Below are 25,409 nucleotides of genomic sequence, written 5' to 3'. Positions count from 1 at the left end.
AAATTGAATAACCAACCCCATACCAGATGACTTTCATATTTCTTGTTATATCATGGAGAGAGGAACACAGAAGAAAGGGGTAGGAGAGATCCTTTGTGTTTGACTTATTTGAAATTGGATCTTCTGTTACTTGTTACTTTAGCCAAAACCATACCCTAACTATTATAGTCATGGAAACTTTATTCTGAGTGTTCTTTATGGTTCCTTACTGCTCTAAGACTTTGTGATTTATCTGGCTGGTCCACCTCACAAGGCCATGAAAATTAAATGAAACATTTCTATGGGAAAATGTATAAAGTATGATGCAATTGTCGGGAACTATTAGCATTTGTTTTATGATGACTAAAATATATCCCTTGGCTCCTGAGTTGACAAATCTTTATGATTTTTGAAGAAAACATCAAACGTTTGTAGTAATAAAACAATGCAGGTACAAATGAAGTTCAAGACGAATTGAAATCCAGCAAAATTCTATTAGAAAAAGCTATCCTTTGACACTAATGAGGTAGAATCTTTAACTAGAAGGGAGAGAATTTCCATGAAGGAGATTATCCTGTAACTAAGAGAACTAGGTCATGTCAGTGGGAAAAGAGCTACAGTAGGGAGATCTGAGAAGTGTGACAATAAAGACACTAGAAATTCTGTCATTGATTAAAACACACACACACACACATACACACACACACACACCTGTGCTGAGTTTACAGCTGAGCCTTCCCCCTAAGATTGTTCTCTCTCAATGGCACTGATTTTTTTTTTTTTTTACAAGTAGAAATGAACTCTAAAATGATTCTTAGCTATTTGTGCCCCACAAAATAAAACCATTCCTGGGGTTTTTAGATGCTAGGTTAGCCAATAGCTCTTAATTTCGCCATCTTCTTGTATCTTTATTTCTACTGCTTTAAATACATTTCCCGCGAGCCCCCTCCCCACCTTTCTGCCTGGAAGTTCCATTTAAGTATCCATATGTTTTTCTTTGCTTGTTTCCAGTTGCTCTACACTCCCTCACAGTTGTTCCCAGACAAAAACAGGAAGAGCACATGTAATCCAGTTTTTATCTTGCTCAGTTCTGAATATTGACAGAAGTGCAGTCACACTTAAACAGTCACATTAACAAGCCCTGAGGTCTAGAACAATGACATGGCAGGGTATTTATTCCCTCCGAGGTGACTGGGCATGGTAGTTCAACAACTCATGCTTTAAAACAAATATAATGTCAGCATCAAATACTTTTCAAAGATAGTTTGTGAAGCTTCACAGATTAAAAACCTGCTTCGGAATTGAATGTTTTATGTGACAAAATGCACTGAACTATGCAGAAAGGGCACACCAGTCACAGTTGAGTAAAACCCATAATGTACTCTTGACAGTGCAGTAATAGCTAATACTAATAAACACTAATAGATACTTTTTATTCCAGGTATGGCACTTATTAGGTACTAACACATACCAGTTAGCATCCGGTCAATACGTAGAAATCACACCAACTATTTTAGCACAGGTAAATTCATATGAAGAATGGACAAGCAAAAATAGAAGACTTAGTATGAAGGCAGGAACTGTAAGAACCAGCTATTACTCCTAGGGCTGAGAGAGCAAAGGGAAGAGGGTTGAAATGATGAAAACATCGAAGTTTGAGGGTGGAATGCTGGAATTGAAATGAAACTTTGGCCTCTGAGGAGGGGGTCTTTTTCTGGATAGCATCTGTAAGGGGAACACTGAGAATTTGGTTCTGTAGGGGTTAGAAAAATTCCAACCTGAAATCAGTTGTTGCTAGTGAAATAAATTGCCATTATCCAGTTGGAGATAATTTGCTGGAGTGATTCTAAAATGTACAGCCAACAGAAAAAAGAATAGGAAAGAACCAGGAAAGAGTCTGTCTTTCTCCCCCTCTGGTGCCATGTCCCAGCTTAAAGCCTAACAGGGAGCCAACAGGCAAAGAAAGGCAGTGTAGAGGGACAACTCATCACCATAACACAAAGGGTGAAGGGTGGGTTTGAAGCTGAGAGGCCATGTCTTAGTAAGTGACACATGGAGAATTAAAGATTAACAAGACTTTTACCTTGTCCTCGAATTCTCATTTTAGTAGGAGAGAAAAATAGGTAAGCAAAAACTTATAATAAGAAGTATAAAAAGATCTACAGAGGAGGTGTGCCTGGGTGGCTCAGTTGGTTAAGCTGCTAACTCCTGGTTTCAGCTCAGATCATGATCTCAGGGTCTTGGGATAAAGCCCCCACACAGGGCTCTGTGCTCAGTGGGGAGTCTGCTTCTCACTCCTCCTCTGCCCCTCCCCCTACTTACATGTGCATGCTTTTTCTCTTTCTAAAATAAATAAATAGATCTTTAAAATAAGTCTACAGAGGAGATATCCATAGGTGTATGTTTTGAATAATAAACTTGAAGATATATGTAATTTTGTTAATAATGATATTGGTATATTTTTTCTTAAAGGGAAAATATATAACTACCACTATAACAACTATATATATATATATATAACTTTATAATTATATAGTTATAGGTTAAATCTGGGCTAGACCTTAAGAAATAATTTGACTCTGTTTCAAATCTTCATTCAGATAAGTTATTCTTGAAATGATTTGCCTCAGATGCAGTGATGAGCTTGGCTACTGTCACCTTGGATGGTACAGTGGGAAAGGCGAGCTCGAACTCACCTCTCTGCCTCACAGCAGAATGTTTTATCTATCATTCTATTCTGTGCCTCACAAGCCAGATAGACAATAACAACTCTACTTCAAGTTTTAATTAGAAAATCACTGGTACCACCAAATATTTCTCATACAGTGCTATATCACATACAAATGAAAGTGTTGTAAGCTGGACAGTTAGAGCTATTTATTTTTAAATCTTTTTATCTCTTTGACAGGATAATTCTATAAGTGCCAATCTGTTGACCCTTATATCACCCTGACCCACCATCCTTTCTTTAGTTTCAGTCTGTCTGTATCTGAAGGAAATGTACAGCAGGAACCACGAACAAATGTATCATGATCTTGCCTAAAGGTATGCCTGAGAATATTTGATCATAAAGCATCAATTGCTTTATCATGTGAATAGTGATAGCACCAGACATCTAGTTACTTGATCACTTATTTTCTGGGTTTTGAGCATGTATTTAGAATTAGAATTCAAAATTCCCATAAAAATAACAAAATGATAACATGCTACAATTTGGAGTTGAGCAACTGCCCCTTTGTAAGGAGATGGATTGAGACTCTCAATGACTTTGTTCTAATGTCCTCACCTTCAGTTCTGTCTATGGAAGGTAGGCAGTGGAGACATTTCAGAAGGCTGCCTAGCATCTCTAGATAGAGCTTATCGAGAGCGAGAGAGCATGTATCTGGTATGAGACATGGACGTTCTCTCAAAAGGGGCTGCACATATTTCTTAGCTGAGAAAAGAGAAAGAGTGAGAACCAAAACTAGGAACATATTCTGCAGGAAAGTTTTAATGACTCCAAAAGAATTGGAAAAGGAAAACTGCATAGTACTTACCATATGCCTGGAACTATTTTAAGAATTTTATATTTATTAACTCATTTAATCTTCATAACAATCCTCTGAGGTTGGTATTACTGTCATTGCCTTTATTTTACACAGAAAGGAACTGAGATTCAGAGGTTAAAATATACAGTTGGCAAGAGCAGAGACAGGATTCAAACCTAAGAAGCTTGACTTCAGCATTTGTGTACTTACCCACATACACTATTGTTTTTCAAATGCTAGAAAAACATATAAGTATTTACTACTTTTCAGGCCCTGTGCCGATTTGTTTAATATGTTATTGTATTCGTTTCCTGACATTTAAAGTAATACAATCAGATAATATAAGTAATATTATCATCTCCATTTTACAGATGGAAAATGGAAGAACAGGGAGGTAAAGTGTGATTCCCAAGGTTACAGGACTAGTAAATGTGGAGCAGGAGGACAGATCCTTATGTCCAGAAACACTGAGTCAGAATTTCTGGTAGTAGAACTTAGGGTTGGTATTCTATCAAGCATTCTGAGCAGTTTGGGTAGACACTAAAGTTTGAAAAATCACTGCTCAGGGGCCAAGATTCTTTTAATTCAGAATTGGTACTAATCTTTTTATCTTACGTTAGAATAGCACCATTTACATATGTAGACTACTTTTAATCAATAGTTAATTAACTCAACATACTTTTAATGAACACCTGCCATGTCTCAAGTACTCAGCTAAACTCCTAAGCCAGGAAATTGAATAAGAAATTGTCCTTGCCTCAAGGCCATGGGAAAATAGTAGGAAAGATAGAAAAATATGTACTTATAATATGGAAAACTTTATAATAGAGATTTGATTAAAATGCTATGTGGCTAGAGAGAATGGAATACCTAATCTGGCCTGGGAGAGTCCAGGAAAATTCACAAAGACAATGACATATCAGCTGAATCTTTAAGAATTTGGAAGAGATTAAAGAGGAAAAAAAAGCTTTCCAGGGAGAGTGCAAATCATTTCTCAAATTATGGAGATGTGAAAGAATGTAGTATGTTTAAGAGGCTCTGGGATATTCAACAAGGTTTGCAGAGCAGCAGAAAATGTAACTGAAGTAGGGTGGAGGAAGACATCTTTCATGGGACCATCGTTGTATTTTGTACCAGCAAACTTTTGCTGCAAAAAATGAAAAACACAACTCAGATTGGCTTAATGATGGTAAAAGTGTTTATTGTTTCACAAATCTGGAAATTCCATATTGAGTGTTGACTGGTGCGGGGCCCAACAGTGTCATTGAGGTCCCAGTTTTTGTCTCTTCACCATCCCATCCAGTGTTTGCTTCATCTCAAGTCTGGTTTTTGTTCTCAAGGTCATATCTAACAATGAACAGTGTTAAAATCTCCTACAAATACTTCTCCTAGTATTTCTATCTTGGTGGGCGAGGAAAACGTCCTAAAATTCATACTTGTTCTGTTAGCCATTAGGTAGTGAATTAGCTATCTATTGCCATGTAACAACCTCAAAACTTAGCATCTTAAAACAATAAATATCAATCATCTTGCACAGATTCTGTGAGTCAGGAATACATTAGTGGCTTAGCTCAGAGGTTCTGCTTGAGGTCTCTCATGAAGTTGCAGTCAAGATGTCAGCTGGACCTATGGACATCTGAAGACCTAACCTGGCTGGAGGATCAGATTCCAAGATGGCTCATTTGCATGGAGGGCAAGTTGATGTGGGCTGTTAGCAGGAGGCATCATCTTTCCATTGGACCGATTGAATGCCCTGAGTAAATGATGCAAAGAGAGCAAGGATGGATAAAACCACAATGTCTTTTATTACTTAACCTCTGAAGTTGCATTCTCATTTCTGCAATATCCTATTGGTTATTTGGGTTATCCCTATTCACTGAGGGAGTGGACTATACTTGACAGTTTATTGCAAAGGCTTTCTTGTGTCTTGAAATTTATTTCATGAAATTTATTTTAATGACAATATAGTATTGATATCATATAAATATGTCACTATTAATTTTACCAATTTTCTGTTAATAGGTGTTATAGGTTATTGTTATTATTATTATAAATCAAAGAATTATTGCAGATAAATATATGTACATAATCTTAATTTTTTTCCTTAGGTTAGTGTTTGAGATTTTTTTTTGAAAAAGTTTTGATGAAGTATGCTTAATTGTCCTTCAAGATGATTTTTTATTTATTTATGTATTTTTTAAAGATTTTATTTATTTATTTGAGACAGAGAGAGTGAGAGCGTGAGCACAAGTGAGGGGAGGGGGAGAGGGAGAGAGAGAAGCAGCCTCCCCACTGAGCCGGGAGCCCTACACGGGGCTCGATCCCAGGACCCTGAGATCATGACCTGAGCCAAAGGCAGATGCTCAACACATTGAGCCACCCAGGTACCCCTCAAGATGGTTTTTTAAAATCAATTTCATATCTACACATAGCCCTAGGTATTATCATCTGTAAGTAATACCAATCTCATCTCATAAAATTTTGCTTTCATTTTAATTTATTTTTTCATTATTGGTAAGGATAAATATTTTTCATATGGCTGGTGTATATTTGCCTTTCTTCTATTATTAGCTGTTTGTGTTCACATCCTTGGTTCTTTTTTTATTGGGGTGTTAGTTATGTTCTTTGTTCTTATTTATCTTGAAGAGCACTTTTTATTAAAATACTAGATATTTTTGCCATTTATTCTGCAAACATTTTAAGACAAATTTTTCATTTGCCTTTTATTTGTATTTATGAATGTTTATTAAAGGAATATTTAATTCTAATTTGTCATAACATATTTATATTTTCCATTATAATATTTTAGCATGTGATCACATGCACATTTGACTAGATTTTCAACTAAATCAGTTAAATTAATCTATCTTTTTACATTTGGCTCAACAATCCATTTGGAATTTTTTTTGGTGTACAATGTGAGTGAAGGACATATGTTTTTTAAAAATAGATAAATTGACAATATGTAGAAAAGTGTTTGTATAAGCTTTGTTTTAAGTAATAGAAGCATTTTGAGCCAATAACCTGCTTCTTTGTCTTCTTACTCTTGGCCATTGGAATCCTACCTGTATAGCTTTATTTTAGGGAAGTAAAACATGCAACCAAAATATACATACAAGGATATGTATAACATAATTTATTAATAGCAAAAATTAGAAACAACATAAATATACAACATCAAATAGTTGATAAATTAAAAACTACAATAAGAAAGATGTAACAACTGAAATCAGGTATTTGAATAACATTTAATTATCTTAGAAAACTTCTCAAGATATAATCTTATGAGAAGTAGCAGACTACAGAAGTGTCTGTGCAGTATAATCTACCTTCCAGAGATTATATTTAAATTATATTTTACTTGAAATATGTTCTGTGATTTTTAGTTTTCCAACATGATTATATCTTACTATATGAAATTTAAAACACAATGATGATTTTTGAAAAATAAATATGTAATTATAAAATCAAAGGGAAATAACTTTTCCTTTTGGACATAATTTTGTAATGGTTAGTTATGAACTTGTTTCTGATTTTGGATAGCTTCAAGTGCACATACTTAGGTTTAGTCACCATAATTAGTAAACAAGCATGTCTTATAATGACAGAATCATTAATATTTATGATGACACATAGTCAGTGGTAATTTAAGAAATAATTCCTGAAGCTCTTTCAAGCAACAAACCAGTAGTGGTTTTTACATTGGAAGCTTCTCTAAAAAAATGATAAAATCTGGTAGCATTAGAAAGCAGGATTGTTCTCGTGTTCAAATATACTCTATAAGTGAATTAAATTTGCTTTTAACTTGATCTGCTTTGCTTTTTATGGAAATTTTTTTTCCTGAAGTTACTTCTAAATATTATTTTCTTTCTTTCCTTGTATATTCAATACTTTTTATGTTACATAAAATCACTTATATGTGTACAATCAAAACAAATTTTAATTTTTATATCTACATGGCACAATGTAGGAATATTAGGTAGGAAGCATATGTTACTGCGTTAGATTTTAAACACATATGACTGCATTCAGAGCCATCTTCAGAGGCAATTGCACAGGCCCTTGCCCTTAAGAGAGATCCCACCCTTGATTCAAGATCATGTTGTTGGGATCTTAAAGTTCTAATAATTTTTGGAAAAGGGACCCTGTATTTTATTTTATTTTTTTAAAAGATTTTTATTTATTTATTTGACAGAGAAAGAGAGAGAGAGTTCACAAGCAGGGGGAGAGGCAGAGGAAGAGGGAGAAGCAGACTTCCCGCTGAGCAGGGAGCCCGATGTGGGGCTCGATCCCAGGACCCTGGGATCATGACCTGAGCTGAAGGCAGCCGCTTAACTGACTGAGCCACCCAGGCGCCCCTGGACCCTGTATTTTAATTGTGCGCTCAATGCTGCCAATTATGTAGTGGACCCTGACAGTATTAGGAATTTTTTGGAACATAACAAAAATATCAAAATGACAGCTATAACTGGCCTAAGCCAAAAGAGGAAATTTTGGGAAGGGCGTATATCAAATGCTTTCAGTGAATGGATAACTTCAGGTGAGACTTTATGCAGGGCTCATACTGTGGGATTAGGTTGTGCTGCCTCTGTCTGCACTGGCTTTGTTCTCAGACCCACCAGCCCTCAGTTTTTGGAAACTGCATGGCTACCAGCAGCTTCTGGGACTGCATGGTCTATTTGCTTTGCCAGGAAGGAAGACTACCTCTTCTTCAAGCCCTTAACTCAAAGTTCTGGATTTCACTCTGGTTGGCTTAACTGAATCTACCACTAAGCAAACAAACAAAAAAATTGGGAAATTATTAAGAAAAGAAAGGGGAATGTGATGCTGTTTGGCCCAGGTCTGAACCATAGGAATGTCTCTAAAGATAGTATTGGGTTGTCTGTTCCTGAAACCACGGAGCACAGGAATGAATGACATCAGGAAACTCCTACCAAGAAAAGAGGAAATGGGTGCTACATGGGTAAAATTTGTTTTGATGACTTTACAGAAGAATTAAAAATTTATTGAAAAAAGAAAAAGCAATGTCACTAATTTAATTTCATTTGCGAGAAGTGTTTGAGAGAGTAGAAAAAGGCTATAAGTGATTTTAGCATAAGTTTGCCTTATATTGTCTGCTATGTAGCTGAAATTCAAATATTTGATAATTAAATGACTAACATGGATTTACTAAGCAGGAATGGGATAATTTCACTTATTAAAATACAGTAGGAATAACATACTTCCTTGCTACACTGAGAAAAAAAATGATCTATTGAAACATTTGCTAGGATTAGAGCAAGGTATTTGGGGATTTGGGGGGTATCTGTAACTTACCATAATTAAAGGCATGTCAGACAATCTATTATTTTGGACAAAACAATGAGAAGCCACAATATTGAAACATTCTTCTTCTTGCAAACTAAAATTGGAAGACTTTCTTCTTTCAATGAAACTAAATGGTATATGATTTATAAATCAGGCTTGCAGCATTATTCTTACTGTACCAAAGTATAATAACTTTCCTTTCCAGTGACATTAATTTACTTAACTAACAAGTTAAATGCAGAATAATAGTTTCATGAAGTCAAGATCATTTCCAAAACAGAGCCTGACTGTTCTCAACGTAGGTTATCATTGCTGTTACCTGGCTGGTCAATCAATGATGTGTCTGTTATTGGGCAGAAAAAGTACCGATTAAAACTTACAAGAATATCCTGAAGTAAAAAATGGTCACCTCTTTTAGAAAAATGTGATTTGATTTATTAAAGGAGGGAAGCTCATGCTTTATTTCAGTGTTGATGTAGTCAAATTACATTAACTCAAGAAAAATTCAACTATATATCTACTAATGGATGAGAGAAAAGTATTCTTTTTCTAGCTGAATGGTCAAAGGGAGGAAAAATAAATTGACAGGATGGGGAAAGAGAGATGTCGATGATTTAGATAACTTCATGTTGGAGAGAAGTCAGGAGCTCCGGCAGCATGTCTTAAATGGGTGAACAGACTCTAGAAAGGAGAAAATTACCCCTGCCCATGTATACAATGGAAATGATCCCCAAAGCCTAATTTTCTCCTTTCATTGCCATCATATGCACAGATATGCCCTGATATTTCTTATAGTTTCTATTTTCTTTATTTGAAGTGTACTCAGTTCACTTCTTGAGATGATAGAAGTCCTAACATTTAGTTTTTATTATCATCTCAAAATTTAAGCTCTACAGTCACCACCAAGTGTTTTGGATTTTGAGGTCCATGTATAGGAACTGAGGGATATTTCGCTAAGGGACAAAACTGATGTGAAATTGTACGGGAAAGGAAGACAGTTTATGCATATCTCAGCTATCCACCCAATAGACACTCAAAGGATGCATGCTCTGTGTCAGGCATTGTGTTAAGACAAGTAGAGTTTCCATCCCTAAAGAACCTTCAGTTTAGAAGAGGGAAACAGTCATGCAAACAAATGCAAAAGTAAATCTAGATGGAATTAATGTAGATTTTAGCAGGGAACAAAAGTAGATCTGGTCATTTATATTTGGAGATAAAGAAAGAAAGGTTTCAAAGGCGGTTGCCATGATTACATTTGTGGGGATTGTGTCAAATGATTAAGAGTGAAGGAAAGACAGATGTTCTCTGCCCCACTCATTACTACTGAGCAACTACTGTGTTGGTGTCAGCCACAAAGAAAATGTCTCAGTAAAGGGCATTCAGATACTACCTAAAATGTACTTTCATTACCTAGTATGTCACATGGCAGATAGCTAGCACCCATGAATGTTGGATAAATGAAGGAAGGAATAAATAAATGGAACACCCTTTGGAGATGTTCAGAGTCTCTAAGAGAAGTATGAATCAGGTCTTGTAAAACTGTTGGAGAAGTAAAGCTAACTGGAACAGGTGAGGGAGAGGTTTCACAGAAGAGCATGAGTCTTCAAGGATGACTAGGAGTTTATTGGATGGAGGCGGAAAGGACTTTTCCAGGTAGAGGGAATCACTGCAGAGAGTCCTGGAGGAGGGGGAGGACTTGGCATGTTGGGGGTTTCAGGTGGTAAGGCACAAAAGTTCATGAGAGGAGAGGAGCTTGGTGATGATGTTGACGAGGTGGAGATAGAGATGATTTGCATATGTATGCAATCTCAAGAATGAAATGAAGGCCAAAGAGGAGTTTTTAAAGGGAGGGATTTTTTTTGAAGTTTTTATGGCTTTCAGTTTTCAGGTTCCAACTGTGTACTCCTGAACCCTCTGCTTTTTGGTTTACGTGCGTTATCTGATTCACCATCCCCCACCCCCACACAATAAACTAGTGCAGTAATTCTTTTTATCCCCATTTTATTAATGGGTAAACTAAAGGATGAAGAATATAACTTCCCAAAGGTCACACAACTAATAAAAGGCAGTGGAAGGCAAACTAGCAAAAAGGTGACATTCACTTACATGAGCATCGACACACGTCTGTGCAGCCCCAGAGCAGGCCAGTGGAGAAAGGCAGGTTACGGATGGAGCTTTTCCTTCCCTGCACATTGCATCCACAGCTGTCATCCCTGATTCTGCACAGGCTTTCCTTTTTGACAATTTATATTGTACATCTAACCTGAAACACCTCCTTGCCGTTTCAGGCCACAGCTCAGATTGCTTTACCAAGTTTTAAGCAGCTAGGTTCAATGCTGTTCTGCACAGAGAGTAGACATTTTAATCTACGTTTTAATTTCATTTGGTTACCCTCCAGGGTCTTACTTGAATACCATCTTTTACTTGGCTAATTCATTGTTCATTCGTCAGTGTGGTGAAGTATACCCAGTGCTCTCTCTCCAATCTCTTTTTTTCTTACTGCTTAAAAATCCAGGACAGCTCCAGCTATACATGAGGAAACAAGAATGGTGATAGTTCAATAATTTTTAAATTAATGTGTCTTAATAATGGCAATCTGGTTGGAAGGATTAAAGGATAAGAGGATTGTCTTGAGAATTCATTTGCATAGTAAAATGAGAGAGAGAGTGTGTGTGTGTGTGTGTGTGTGTAGAGGGTTGTTTTGAAGGCTTTTATCATTATAAAATTATAATGAAGAACATATTTCTTAAATCCCCACTTCTCATTTTGAGAAAACAGCCTACTTTCTTGAAATAAATCTTTTGCAACACCTTTCCAATTTTTAGCAGCAAAGATCTCTGTAAGGGATATCTCCTGGTGAGAGAGTCAATAATTTGTCAGTCTTGAGTATCTGCCAAACCTTTGTTCCTCCTAGAATTGATCTATTAAACAGAGCTAGGCCCAATACAGGGACTCTGAGGAGGAAGGACTCTCAGATCCTTACTACAATACTGTTTTCTTCTAAAGCTTTGTTTTCATCATTTTCAAGCACATGTCACTTACAGTACTTGTACTTTGTAGCAAAGGAAAAATGTCACTTATTCCAGCTCCATTAATCTGTCAAACCAGACAGTTTCTGGCTGTAGTTAGCCTTTGAAATGGTGATGAGCAAGTGATAAGCATATTTCCAAAGTGTTTATCCCATCTTCTTGAGAAGGTAATATTTTTAAGCACTTCAAAAATTTCTATTTACAAAAAGAAATGTTTTTGGAGATTATTCCAATTTCTTAATGTCTTATTTTCAAGACAATCTTTGTTAACACCGGACAAAGAGCTGGAAATCTGCGCTCTGCTGTTTACTAGTTGTGTAGCTTTGCATAAATCAATAAACACTACTTATCTATTTCTTCTTCATTCTAAAAGGATATAGTGTTTACCTTCCAGGATCATAGTGAGAATTAAATAATATCTGTGAAAACCTCTGAGAACAAAATAATACTAATTAAAGCAAAGATACAAACATCAGACTTCCCTGAGACTCTTCTCAATGCCGAGAAGAATTAAGCACTCATGTATTTTGGTCCCAGAACTTTAACATCAATAAATATTGCTTATTGTAATATTACTGTGTCAGCTTTGTACTTTTCTAGTTCTTTAGTTTCACCAAATTGCTTGAGCAAATGGTGAAACTGTCAACTTTGCGTTTGATATTTTTCCAGCTGCCTTTAGATATTGTGTGTGTCTGTGATCGCTCTTCCCATTTCTCCCTCCATCTGTCTACCTTTGACTAGTCAGTCTCTCAAGTAGGTGCTTACTCATTCCTAATTAATTGGTACACAGTTTAGGACGTATTTGCACAGCTGCAAACTTGCGAAAGAGGAAAATTCTGAATTCTCCAAAATGAGTATACAAAAGTATAAGTTCAGGCAGCATTTTGAGTAGTGAAAGTCAGAATGGGTATTTTGGTGCTAAGAGGACTGAAAATTATACCTAAAACATAGCCACCTTCTTCCAACATGCCTCCTACTTTTTCAGGTGTTCCAGCCACGTATTCACAGCATCAGCTCTATATTCAAATAGATTTTGGTAAAGTTGATTATGATAATGTAATTAAAATGACCTCAAAATGAAGAATTAAAAAAAGGAAGAAATTATAATGAAGCATGAAGTTCTTATTTTAGGACTATAGGAAAGAAAAAATAAAGTATATATCTGCTTATTGAGAAATATATGGATAGAAATACAGAAGCTGAATTTTTAAAGCAAGGACTTTATAAAAGATATTTCCTAACCATTTTCTATAGTTTGACCCTTTACCATCAACTAAAATAGGTTTGTGAACTACAGTTTGCAAAACAGTTCTGACATGCATACACTAAATTGTGATAAACACTTCACATTTTCATTCTCCTCAAAAGATACAATTATCATAGATGTATAGGTATCAAACTTCTAAATTTTTAAATACTTTGTTGTTGAAAAAAGCAGACATTTCACTTATATAGACACTTATTGGGGGTATATTTTGCTTGTAAACTGAAGGACATAAAATTTTAAAATGCTAGGGATGCATTTTAGTCCATTTCAAATATTAGAACATGTATCTGAATGCTTTATAAAAGTGCTCTGGATTTTGACAGGTAAGAGATAAGTTATACAAAGTACTGAAAATGAAGGCAAAAATCCCTTGTATTTTTTAATTTTTTTTTATTCTTATGTTAATCCCCATACATTACATCATTAGTTTTAGATGTAGTGTTCCATGATTCATTGTTTGTTATTTTTTAATTTTTTTTAAAGATTTCATTTATTTATTTGAGAGAGAGAGAAAGACAGAGAGCACGAGAGGGAAGAGGGTCAGAGGGAGAAGCAGACTCCCTGCTGAGCAGGACTCGATCCCGGGACTCGAGGATCATGACCTGAGCCGAAGGCAGTCGCTTCAACCAACTGAGCCACCCAGGCGCCCCGCAAAAATCCCTTTTAAAGAAGTAAATTTGGTAAGTTATTTAAAGAAAAAAAAAAAGCCTCTACAAAATTTTCATGGTGCTTTATTTTTAAAGCCCATCCACTTAATAATTTTAATTCACTTCTCATCATTGTGAGCTCAGTAAAAATGGGTCCTGAAGAGACACGTAGGATTTATTTGCAATTTGACACATCATCAGTGTATTCACACAATGTCAATCTAAATGGGGTCAGCTGTTCCAACATGGCTATTGTCTTAGGTGTCTATTCTCAAAACCAGAACAAAATGAATAGAAATCAAACCAGAATAATTGGGACCAGGTCACATTTTAAAAATTTGGACATAGAGTTGTTCTTAAAACACTTAATGTGTAAAAGCCTCTTGAAACTGGAGCAAACATAACATTAAGAATAATACACTAATACAATTTTTAAACCACTTTATCTTATTTATTTATTTTACAAAAGTAAATAAGGTTTTGAGAAATGAAAGAACTTGCCCAAGGTCCCACAGTTTTTTTTTTTTTTGTAGCAGAGATAAAGTAAGAACTCAGGTGGTCTTTATACCAATACAAAGTCATTCATGTGATGGACCCTTAGGAAACAAACATAAAGTATATCTGGAAAATATACATGGTAGCATGCCAACAGCGCTTGAAAATTAGAAAGAACAAAATTAAAACACTAGTAGAAGTCTCTAATTTGCTCTTAAAACAAGATAGTATCAACCAGAAGGAAAAAGAATGGGCAAATCCAAGGTAATTCTCTGGAAGAACAAACAGACTTGCCATTTTTGTCTCAAGGAAAAGAACACAGTAGGAATAAAGCTGAAGCCTAAATTTTTAGCCTTGTTTTCAAAATAATTGTGGATTTACTTATAAAGATTGATTAATTTGAGGGTTGGATACCACCACTAGTTATGAAAAAAACTTGAGATTTCTACTTTGGAAGATGGAGTAATATGAGACTAGATTTACCCTCCCACCAGAAACAACTAAAATACTGGACAAAATATATTAAACAACTTCTTTGAAGTCATTGAGCATCAGTCAATAAAGAATAGTTATTTTTGAGAATGGCAACAAATGAGGTGGGTCCTATTATTTCCCCAGATTGTTGCCTGGAGGAAAATTACAAGTAATAGCTCTGGGATGGAATATCTAGGTAGAGCCTGGTAGCCTTTCTGATTTGAAAATATGGAGATAGAAGCCTGGGAAAGCCAACATGCCTAGAATGCTCAGAGCAGAGAAGAGAGAGCTATACAAAGAGAGAACTTGAGATCTCCAGAGCATGCCTTGAGAGTTCAGCTGAGAACTTATCAGTGCATGTATGTGGGGAAACTATCTGAGGCGGGGAAAGATCCACCTGAAAGGATTAAAGAGAACAGTGATTTAACAGGTCTGGAAATACCACCTGTTTCCAACAGCTAAAGCGGAAAACAGTTCTCAAAGCATTGGTTAGGATACTCAGAAGGGTTTATTTTTTCTTCTAGGACAAAATTAGCCTGAGACTAAATGTTGTTCTGGTTCTGCCTAACAGTGTTAAGGAACAGTGTAAAAATCAAGCTGTTACCAAGTTGCTTAGCTGAAGCTCAAAACAAAGCTCAGGAATTTTTTTTGGAATTCAAAATTATCCAACAAAGTAAAATTCAAAATGTCGGGCATCCAATTAAAAATTACCAGACATGCAAAGAAGCATTCATGTACAATGCATTATGAGGAAACAGATTATTAATTCAGAAATAACACAGATAATTGAAGTAGTAGAGGACATCAAATTACTATAATTGTCTTCCATTTGTCAAAGAAGACAGAGGTAGAACATGTTAAGTAGAGAGATTAAAGACATAAAAAGACCAAAATCAAAGTACTAGAGATGAAAATTGCTATGCATGAAATAAAAAAATACATTGGCAGATTAGACATTGCAGACTATTTACCAGTGGCAGCTGTACAAAATAAAACACATAGAGAGAAAAACTGGAAAAAAAAAATAAACACCATGATTGAACTGTGGGACAAACTTAAGTTATCAGACATATATGTAATTGGATCCCTGCAAAGGGTGGATGTGATTTTTAAAGAAATAATGGTGAAAATTTGCCAAATTTGAAGAAAACTATAAATTCACTGATCCAATAAGTTCAATGAACCTCAAGCACAATAAACACAAAGAAAACTATGCCATAACACATCAAAATCAAATTGCCTAAAAACAGATTAAGAGGAAATATTAATCATCAACAGTGTAAAAAATGTTAAAGTCCTCCATTCAGGAGGAAAATGATACCATATGGAAACATGGATGTACAAAAAGTAAAAAGTTTACCTCTAAATGACTTTAAAAATGTTAGCTACATGGAAGATATATGTAAAATTTTATATCTCTTTAAAATATAATCAATAAGTTAAAGCAAAAATAGTAACAATGTATGGTGGGGTTTATAAGATTTGTAGAAGTAGAATGTCTGATATCATCATAAAGTCCAGAGGGGAAAAAATGGAAGTATACAATTGTAATGTTCATATACTACATGTGAAGTAATAACAGCCTTGGAGGCTAAAGATAAGGGACACTTGGGTGGCTCAGTCAGTTAAGCGTCTGTCTTCGGCTCAGGTCATGGTGCCAGGGTCCTGGGATTGAGTCCCTCATCTGGCTCCTTCCTCAAAGGAGAGCTTGCTTCTCCCTCTGCCTGCCACTCCCCCTGCTTGTGCTCTCTCTCTCTCCCTTTCTTATAAGTAAATAGATAGAATCTTTTTTTTTTTTTAAATAACAATCAGATAGTAAATAACAGAAGGATAGATAGAAACCTAGCCATTTTGAAAATCATATTAAATGTAAATGGGCTAAATTTTCTCACTAAAATAGATTGTCAGTTCAATTTTAAAAACAACACTTAACTATGTGCTGCCCATAAGAAACGCACTTTAAATATAATGACACAAAAAGCTTAAAAGTATGAAAACCAATATACCATGCTAATACAAATTCTAAGAAACCAGGAATAACTATATTAATATCAAACAAAGTAGATTTCAAAGGGAGTGAGAGTTATTTCATAATTATAAAAGTATAAATTCAAGAAATAACAATTCTAAATTGCACCTAAGAAGAAAGCTTCAAAATTCACGAACAAAAACTGATAAAAACCACAAGGAGAAAGAGACAAACTCATATTTATAGTGGAGATTTCAGTAACCCATTCTCAATAACTTTAGAAAAGGAGGCATAAAATAATTAAGATTATACACATCTTAAATGACATTATAAACCAACTGACCTCTCTGAAATTTATATGGAAAACAAGTCTCTATAATTGAAAGGTATTCAAGTAACACAACTGAATTAAATTAATAATCAGTAACCAGAAGATTTTGGGGAAAATTCTGAAATATTTGGAAATTAAAGCACACAATTTAAAATAACCTATGATACCTTGGGTTAAGCAATGGTTTGTTAAATATGACACCAAAAGCACAAGCAATAAAAGAAAAAAAAACTGGAAAAAAAAATAACCTATGAGTAAAGGAAGAAATCAAATAAGAAATTAGAAATGTTTCTTAACTGAATGAAAATGAAAACAACATATCAGAATATGTGTCATGCCATTAAAGTGGTATTTTGGGGGAAATTTATAGTACTAAACACCTATGCTAGAAAAGAAGAAAGTATTTCAAATTAATGACCTCAGCTCCTACTTTAAGAAACTCAAAAGGAGGAGCAACGTAAACCCAAAACAATCAGAAAAAAAGAAATGATAAAGATTATAGGCAGAATTAATGAAATAGAAAAGAGAATTCCAATAGAGAAAATGAATAAAATTTTGATCTTCTTTGAAAAGGTAAATCAGGACAAAAAAAGAGAAGATACAATTACCAATAAGCAAATAAGAGAGGTGACATTACATATTCTACAGATAGTAAAAAGATAAGGGGACCGTAAGGGCAGTAGTAAGATAATACTATACATGGTAAAGACAGTGAGAGATTACTATCAACAACTTTATGACAATAAATTCAACAACTTAGATTAAATGAACGAATTCTTGTAAGGCACAAACTAAAAAAACTTCCCTTAAGAAGAAATAGATAATCCAAATAACTCTATATTTATCATAGACCTTCAATTTGTGGTTTATAAACTTCTCACAAAGTAAGCTCCAAGCCCAGATGAATTCACTGACAAATTCTACCAAACAATTAAGGAAGTAGTAATACCAATTCTACATGAAGTCCTTCAGAAAAATTGCACGACCAAAGACAGTATAAAAAGAGAAAATTATTAATATCTCTTATGAATATAGATGCAAAAATTCTTAATTAAATTTTAGTAAATATAATCAAACCACAGATAGAAACATAACACATTATACCAAATTCTTTTTTTTTTTAAAGATTTTATTTATTTATATGACAGAGAGAGACAGAGAGAACAGGAACATAAGCAGGGGGAGTAGGAGAGGGAGAAGCAGGCTTCCCGCTGAGCAGGGAGCCCGATGTAGGACTCGATCCCAGGACCCTGGGATCATGACCTGAGCCGAAGGCAGACGCTTAACGACTGAGCCACCCAGGCGCCCTATACCAAATTCTTAATGAAATTTTAATAAACATAATCAAACCATAGATAGAGACATAGCACATTATACCAGTGGGTTTTTGCTTTCTAGGAGTGCAAGTTTGGTTTACCATTAGAAATCAATCAATGTAACTCACTATACTAAAAGATTTCAAGAGAATAAAACATATGGCCATCTCAACAGATTGAGAAAAAGCATTTGAAAGAAATTCATCATTTATTCTTGATAAAAACTTTCAATAAACCAGGAAGAGAAGGAGACGTCTTCATTTCAATAAAGGACATTTATTACAAACCTACAGCTAACATCATTCTTTATGGTGGAAAGCCAAGATCAGAAACAAGGCAAAGCTATCTGCTCTAGTCACTTCTGTTAAACATTTTCCTAGAGGTTATAATATGTGCAATGGGCAGGAAAAATAAATTAAAGACATGCAAATTGGAAAATGAGAAGTAAAACTTTTTATTTGCAGATGATATGGTTCTCTCTATAGAAAAAGTTATGGCACCTAAAAAAAGCTAGTAGAACTATTGAGTGAATTTAGTTTGGTTAGTTTGGTGAAGTTAGTATAAGTTCAGTTATACAAAATCAAACTGTATTTTCATATGTTCACAACAAATGTTCAGGAATTGAAATTTTAAAAATACCATTTACAAAAACATCAATAAATGTGAAATACTTAGGACTAAATATGACAGAAGATGTGTAGGATATGTATATGAAAATACAGAGCATTGTTGACAAAAATGAAGACCCAAATAAATAGAAAAACCATGTTCATGGGTTACAGATGAGAAGATTTAATTTTTCCCTTACTTTGTCTATACATTCAACACAATTTCAAATGAGAATATAGTAGGATTTTTTTGTAGAAATTAATAAGCTGCTTCTAAAACTCACATGGAAATGCAAAGGACTTTGAATAGCCAAAATGATTCTGAAAAAGAACATTGCTTAGAGGGCTAATAACACTATCTGACTTCAAGGCTTATTATAAAGCTACAATCACCAAAACAGTGTGAGAATGGCATCAATATAGACAAGTAGATGAATGGAACAGAATAGATAGTCCAGAAATAGACCTATACATATATGATCAATTTGACTTTGGGACAAAGTTTCAAAGACAGCTTTGCCTTTCCACAATTCTTTGGAATGGGGGCAGTGTTTTCAACTATTGGTCTTTGAATAATTGGAGATCCATATGTAAGAAAATTCCCCAAAGCAAAAACAAATAAATAAAAATCCTGCAGGGTTTTAAGGCAGGGATAAAAACACTTTGTAGAATATCATCTCCTAGAGATGTGGGAGGTTGTCATTATTGCATTTCATTTATTCTCAGACACACTTTTTTCTTTTCATTTTAAAAAAATCTCTGAAATCCATTTGTGATTAAAACTGGTGGCATCTTGTAGTTCCTGTCAGGTGGCAGTCTCAGCACAGTTGTCATTTCCTGCATGTGTGTGGATTTGATCATAGTTGCAATGGTTTATGACAGTTCAGGTGATAGATGTATCTTAATAGAAGAAATTCTTATGTTCTTAAAAGAATTCTTATATTCTTATGAGAATATAAGAAATTTTCATTTTGAGCATATTTCATTTTGAGTATAGGCAAACTATTTTAATTTTGAATCTTACATTTTTGCCAACAGTTGCAAATTATTCTGAGCTAACTTTGGCGAATAAGATTGAGCAGCCATCTGGGGAATTGTTTTAGGTCAAAAGTGATATAACTATAAAGAGAGAGTATTTCTTGTGTGGTTTATAAACTGTCCTGACAGTAGTTCCAAAAGAAGGTTCTTGGCATACTTTGTGCAGTATTCAGAACTACAGGAAGAGAAAGACAGCATCTCTTTACATATGTAAACATAAGGATATATATACAAAGAAGCCTTATTACTTTGCAATCTTACTTCAAAAGTAATTAAACAATTACTAATTTCATCCAACAAATGTGTAATGAGTGAATACTCTATAGGATCATGCTAGGAACCATAGGGAAGACAATACTAATTAGTAATAATATCAACCATGGATGAAGCAATACTTTGTATTTGAAGAAAATACTTTTCAAATATTTAGAGACATTTGTTATCTCATTTAATCACTACAACAGCCCTGTGAAAAATGCATTATTATCTTCATTTTCTAAATGAGTTAATGCAGAAGTAGGTTAAATCACTTTCCCAGTGTCACTCAGTACTCAGTTAAGATGAGGCAGAACTAAGCTAAGGCTAGCTAAGCTAAGTACCTCGATGTGACTTGTGAAACTCTGATCTTAAGCAACTTTTATTTGATGAGGGAACAAGTGAATTGTCATAGAATAGGCCATGATTTCACAAGATTACATTTGGAAGGAATTTCATGCAGTTGAATTTTTAACTAAATCTTGAATTATTTCTTTTTTTTTTAAAGATTTTATTTATTTATTTGACAGAGTGAGAGAGAGCGAAAGGGGGAACACAAGCAGGGAGTGGGAGAGGGAGAGGGAGAAACAGGCTTCCCACTGAGAAGGGAGCCCTACGGGGGGCAGGACCCCAGGACCTTGGGATCATGACCTGAGCTGAAGGCAGATGCCCAATGACTGAACCACCCAGGCGCCCCTTGAATTATTTCAATAGGTATATCTAGAAGGAAGAAACAGTGGAGTTGGAAGGGAATTATAGGAGAGGAGACATAGAGGTGATAAAATGCTGGACAAGCTTGTAGAAATTACGTTTAACTCATTGGGTCTATGCCCAGAAAGGAACGTAAGGACTTCATCTTCTAGGGTCTAAACACAAAGATGAGAGCTCTTTGTCTATTTTATTAGGTTTGAGTAGAAGAAAGGTGTGGAATTCTGAGTTTAGTGTAACTCCAACAGCTGAGTTTCGTTTAAGAAGCTTAACATGGCAATTGAATATCGTCTGGGTTAAAGCAATAAATCAAGAAGAAACATTAGGAGTCTGAGTTATGATAATGGCTTTGAAAATGGAGTTACAGGAATAATACAGGTAGAGTAATGTATTGGCAAAAGTAGTCAGCGTGCTCCCAAAGATTTCTTTTTTTGGGTGGGTGAGAGTAGGACCGAGGGGGCAGGGTGAGAGACACTTACCGGGTGACTATAATTCCTTAAGAATTCCTAAAGTTAAATTCTGATAAGAAATACTGATTTTGCTCTTGTACCCAGAAAAACGTACCCTGGTAAACTAGTGTTTTAAAGAGTATGCGGCTATAAAGAGATAATATTATTCTTTGATTATCTATCTATTATCTATCTCTCATCTATCTCATCTATCTATCTAGCCTGTCATCATCTATCTTCTGCCTCTAGCTTATTGGTTAAGGGCTGAACTTGGTGCTAGACAGCTCTTTTTATCTCTAAAATATCTAATATATGCCCTTGAACAAAATTTCTTTACTGTGTTTAGCCTAAACTTTCTCATATGTAAAATGGGGACATTAATGATGCTTCCCAAATAAGTTTATTATGATTAAATGAAATAACATATCTATAGTCTCTATCATAGTATTTTGTCATAGTCAGCACTAAAATATATGAGCATGCACATATGTGCATATTTTAAAACGTGTAAGTATATTTGTGGATGGGCTCTTGATTCTGCTGACTAGGTGTTTATTTCCTTTGGGGACTAATTACAGTACGGACAAAGACAGATTGCTGAAAATATTATCCTGTGGGAAGAGTTAATGTTTCATGCTTTGTCAATCCTTTTCCATCTCCTTTGGTGGCTACTTGTAGCTAAAGCACCCCCAATGCCCTAGGTTCTCCCTAGGATTCTCCCTCTGGCACTATCTTTCAATTGCTCTTGGTACCGAGAGACCTTCCTAATTTAACCATTTCATCACTGGAATCGGGTTTTATTCTTGGACTTCATTCTCCAAGTACTACTAATATAATCTTATGTATGTATATGTGGATTACAATTGCTTAATGAATTACTTTTTCCAGAGAATGGATTTACATTTAACTGAACTTAAAGACTTTAAGATAATGGTTCTCAAATTTGAGTATGAATCAGAATCGTGTGAGGGCAATAAAACACATCTTGGTGGGCCTCAGTCCCATCAACTCTGAGTAGCGCTGGGATGAGACCTGAGGATGTGTATTTCTGTTAAGTTCTTAGGGGGTGTTGATGCTGTTGTGTGGGGACCACACACTGAGAACCTCTGCTATAAGCTAAAGGGATATTATTAGAAGGAGTTTTCAGAATCCCAACTAGGTTACTAGGGGAGGCATTCGGTGTAAGGGAGACTTTCAGTAGTAATTCTAAAGAATAGGTGGAGAGGGCGCCTGGGTGGCTCAGTTGGTTAAGTGACTGCCTTTGGCTCGGGTCATGATCCTGGAGTCCCGGGATCGAGTCCCGCATCGGGCTCCCTGCTCAGCAGGGAGTCTGCCTCTCTCTCTGACCCTCCCCCCTCTCATGCTCTCTATCTCATTCTCTCTCTCAAATAAATAAATAAAATCTTAAAAAAAAAAAAAAGGAATAGGTGGAGATACCTTGGCAGTCAAGTGACTTCAACTGTTAACAGCAAAGGTTTTTCTGTGCCTTGATTTAGGTTATTTTACCTCCCAGGTGTCTGATGAAGATTCAATTGTCCAAAAACTATATTTTATATTGGAAAACTTGGATTTTTTTTTTTTTTTTTTTACCATAGGTGGTCTCTAGTTTCTTTACTCCACGGAAATTTCTGTGTGTATACCACACTGACTTTTCAAATCTGCATGCATTAGCAATCTAGTGCCTCTTCCCAAACACATTTTATTTAGATTTAGATTTGCTTTCTGAAAGTATAAAAAATCTGAGGATAATCCCTGCCTTCTTGGGTCTCCTCAGTGATCAATGTGTCACCATTAGGATGGAAAGGATGGAAACTGCCACCTCTCTAACTTTGGAATTTGTATCACTTCGTAAGATAGTTAGTTACTGACCTGAATCCTGAACGTCGAGGGCTCATTGTTTTTAGAGTCTGTGGTGAATACAGATGAATGAAAGGGAAATGCATGTCTGGTGTTACAGGGCTGCCTTAGTCCTCTGAATTGTTCAGATGATTGTTTCTTTGTAATTGTCCATGTAATAACTTTAATTTTCTACTTTACTTTGCATACATAAGCCTGGCTGCAGTCCAACAACTGAATTCTTTAGGATAATTATCAGGAGTGTCTTATAACAGTTGACAGTTGCATGGAAATTCATGTTTCAAAAAGTGAATAATTATATGTACAGGTATCAAACAATATGCATTCTAAAGTACTCATTTGAACCGATTATAAATGATTGGCCAAATCATACTGAACTTTTCTATTCTTAACGGTCTGTATGTTGAGTACCAATCCAACTCAAGCTTAGCTTCAAAACCTCCTTTTGATCTCTGAACGCCTGCTGAAAATAGTTCATCTGCAGATAGCTGTTACACTAGCGCACTTTCATGTCCTCTTCTTGCATGCCCAATCTCCTCTATTCCCCATAGCAAACTCATGTATCTCATCAGGGTCAATTCTCCTTCTGAAACATTTCTTTGTCTGTGAATTTCATTTGTGTATTTGATACTATGACATGCTTTCTTGGTGCACATCTATATTTTGCCACAATTCATCATTTTAAAATGATCTTCTTGACTAGTCTCGATTTAGTTTTAGATTTTCTTCAATGTTTGAATTTAATTTCCTGTCCATTGTTTCACCTGTCTGAAACTTGGTAGATACGTTAAAAATAAATAATTTAAAATAGATGGCTATTAGATTTAGGTGTACATTGTCACCTCTTTCATCCTTTCCTACTTTTTCCCCTTCTAAATCCAATCTGTTTACATTGGCAGTATTTTATCACACTTAAGTCCTCCTACCTGTGCTTCTCTGTGCATCTCTTCCTAGATGTAAGAAACTGATTGTGGATATTAGCAACAGAAATGAAAACACCACTTTGCTCCTTTTTATTCCACTCTGCAGTTTCTTTAAGCAATTAGGTCTCTTTGCAAAGGGAATGATTGGCTCATTAGCTCTTTGTGGAAATGGCCTAAAATCCTCTAAGAAGACAAAGCCAGAGGATGTGCTTTTCTGCTGGAAATGCCACCACTATTAGTGATCTCCAGTCAACAATGTCAAAAATACAGGTGGTTTTGAAATGTCTTATGAACTTGTTCCTCTTCTTTCCATACCTTTCATGCCCTGTGAATTTATATGAGCAAATGCTGAAAATTCATACTGAATCATAAAAATAAAGATTTTGCAATGATTTCAAGGTAAAAGAAAAACCTTGCACTGAATTGATTGATTAGGGTGTAGGAAATTTGATGACCATAGGAGAAGAAAAAGGATTTTGTTGAAAGGATTTGAGTGGAAGCATTCCATGTTGAAGCAGGAAGGCGGATTAGGGAGAATGCATATCTATCATGGAGCTTTAGTTCTCTGGCCAGTTCTCATGTTTTTATGTCCTCTGAAGGCAATTTGTATAAGAATCTGAAAAATGGGTTTGCATGTAAAAATCTCTGTGTGAGACTTTGGTGGTGAAAGAAAATGCTCTTTGGTACCTAAGTTATGGTGAATGAGGGACTCAGGCACCAGTGTAAGAGAAAGACAAAAACCTCAATAATCAAGATACACAATATTTTAATGGGATATAATAAAAATGAAAAATTAATACAAAAATCTATGAGAGACAAACACAAAATTTTAAATAAAAACTGGATCAATACTACTGATTTTTCCTTTGCCTCAATCTTCAATATGGCTTCATTTGGTACTGCTCTTAGGGATTATTGTGTCAAAATGCAGTATAAATTAATTTGCATATATATTTGTGGATGTTGGCTGGGGTAAAGAGTTCTACTTTAAGCTTCACCTCAGTGGAGAATTGACACAATAGGACTACAGAATCCATCAGTAGGAAACAACTCTATTGGCAAAACCATTAGTTTGGGTAGAATATTTCCATATTTTGGAGGGCAGCACCATCAAAGAAACTAAAGATGAAGATAATAAAAATTACCAGTCTGACAGCAATTGTTCAGGACAACTGTCTGGGAAGATTTTGAAACTTATAGAAACATCCATGGAAAAAGCTAGGTTATCCT

Source organism: Mirounga leonina, unplaced genomic scaffold (genome assembly GCF_011800145.1).
Source record: "Mirounga leonina isolate KUSES-001 unplaced genomic scaffold, KU_Mleo_1.0 Mir_53, whole genome shotgun sequence".
Lineage (NCBI taxonomy): Eukaryota > Metazoa > Chordata > Mammalia > Carnivora > Phocidae > Mirounga > Mirounga leonina.
Note: the sequence above shows the minus strand (reverse complement) of the source record.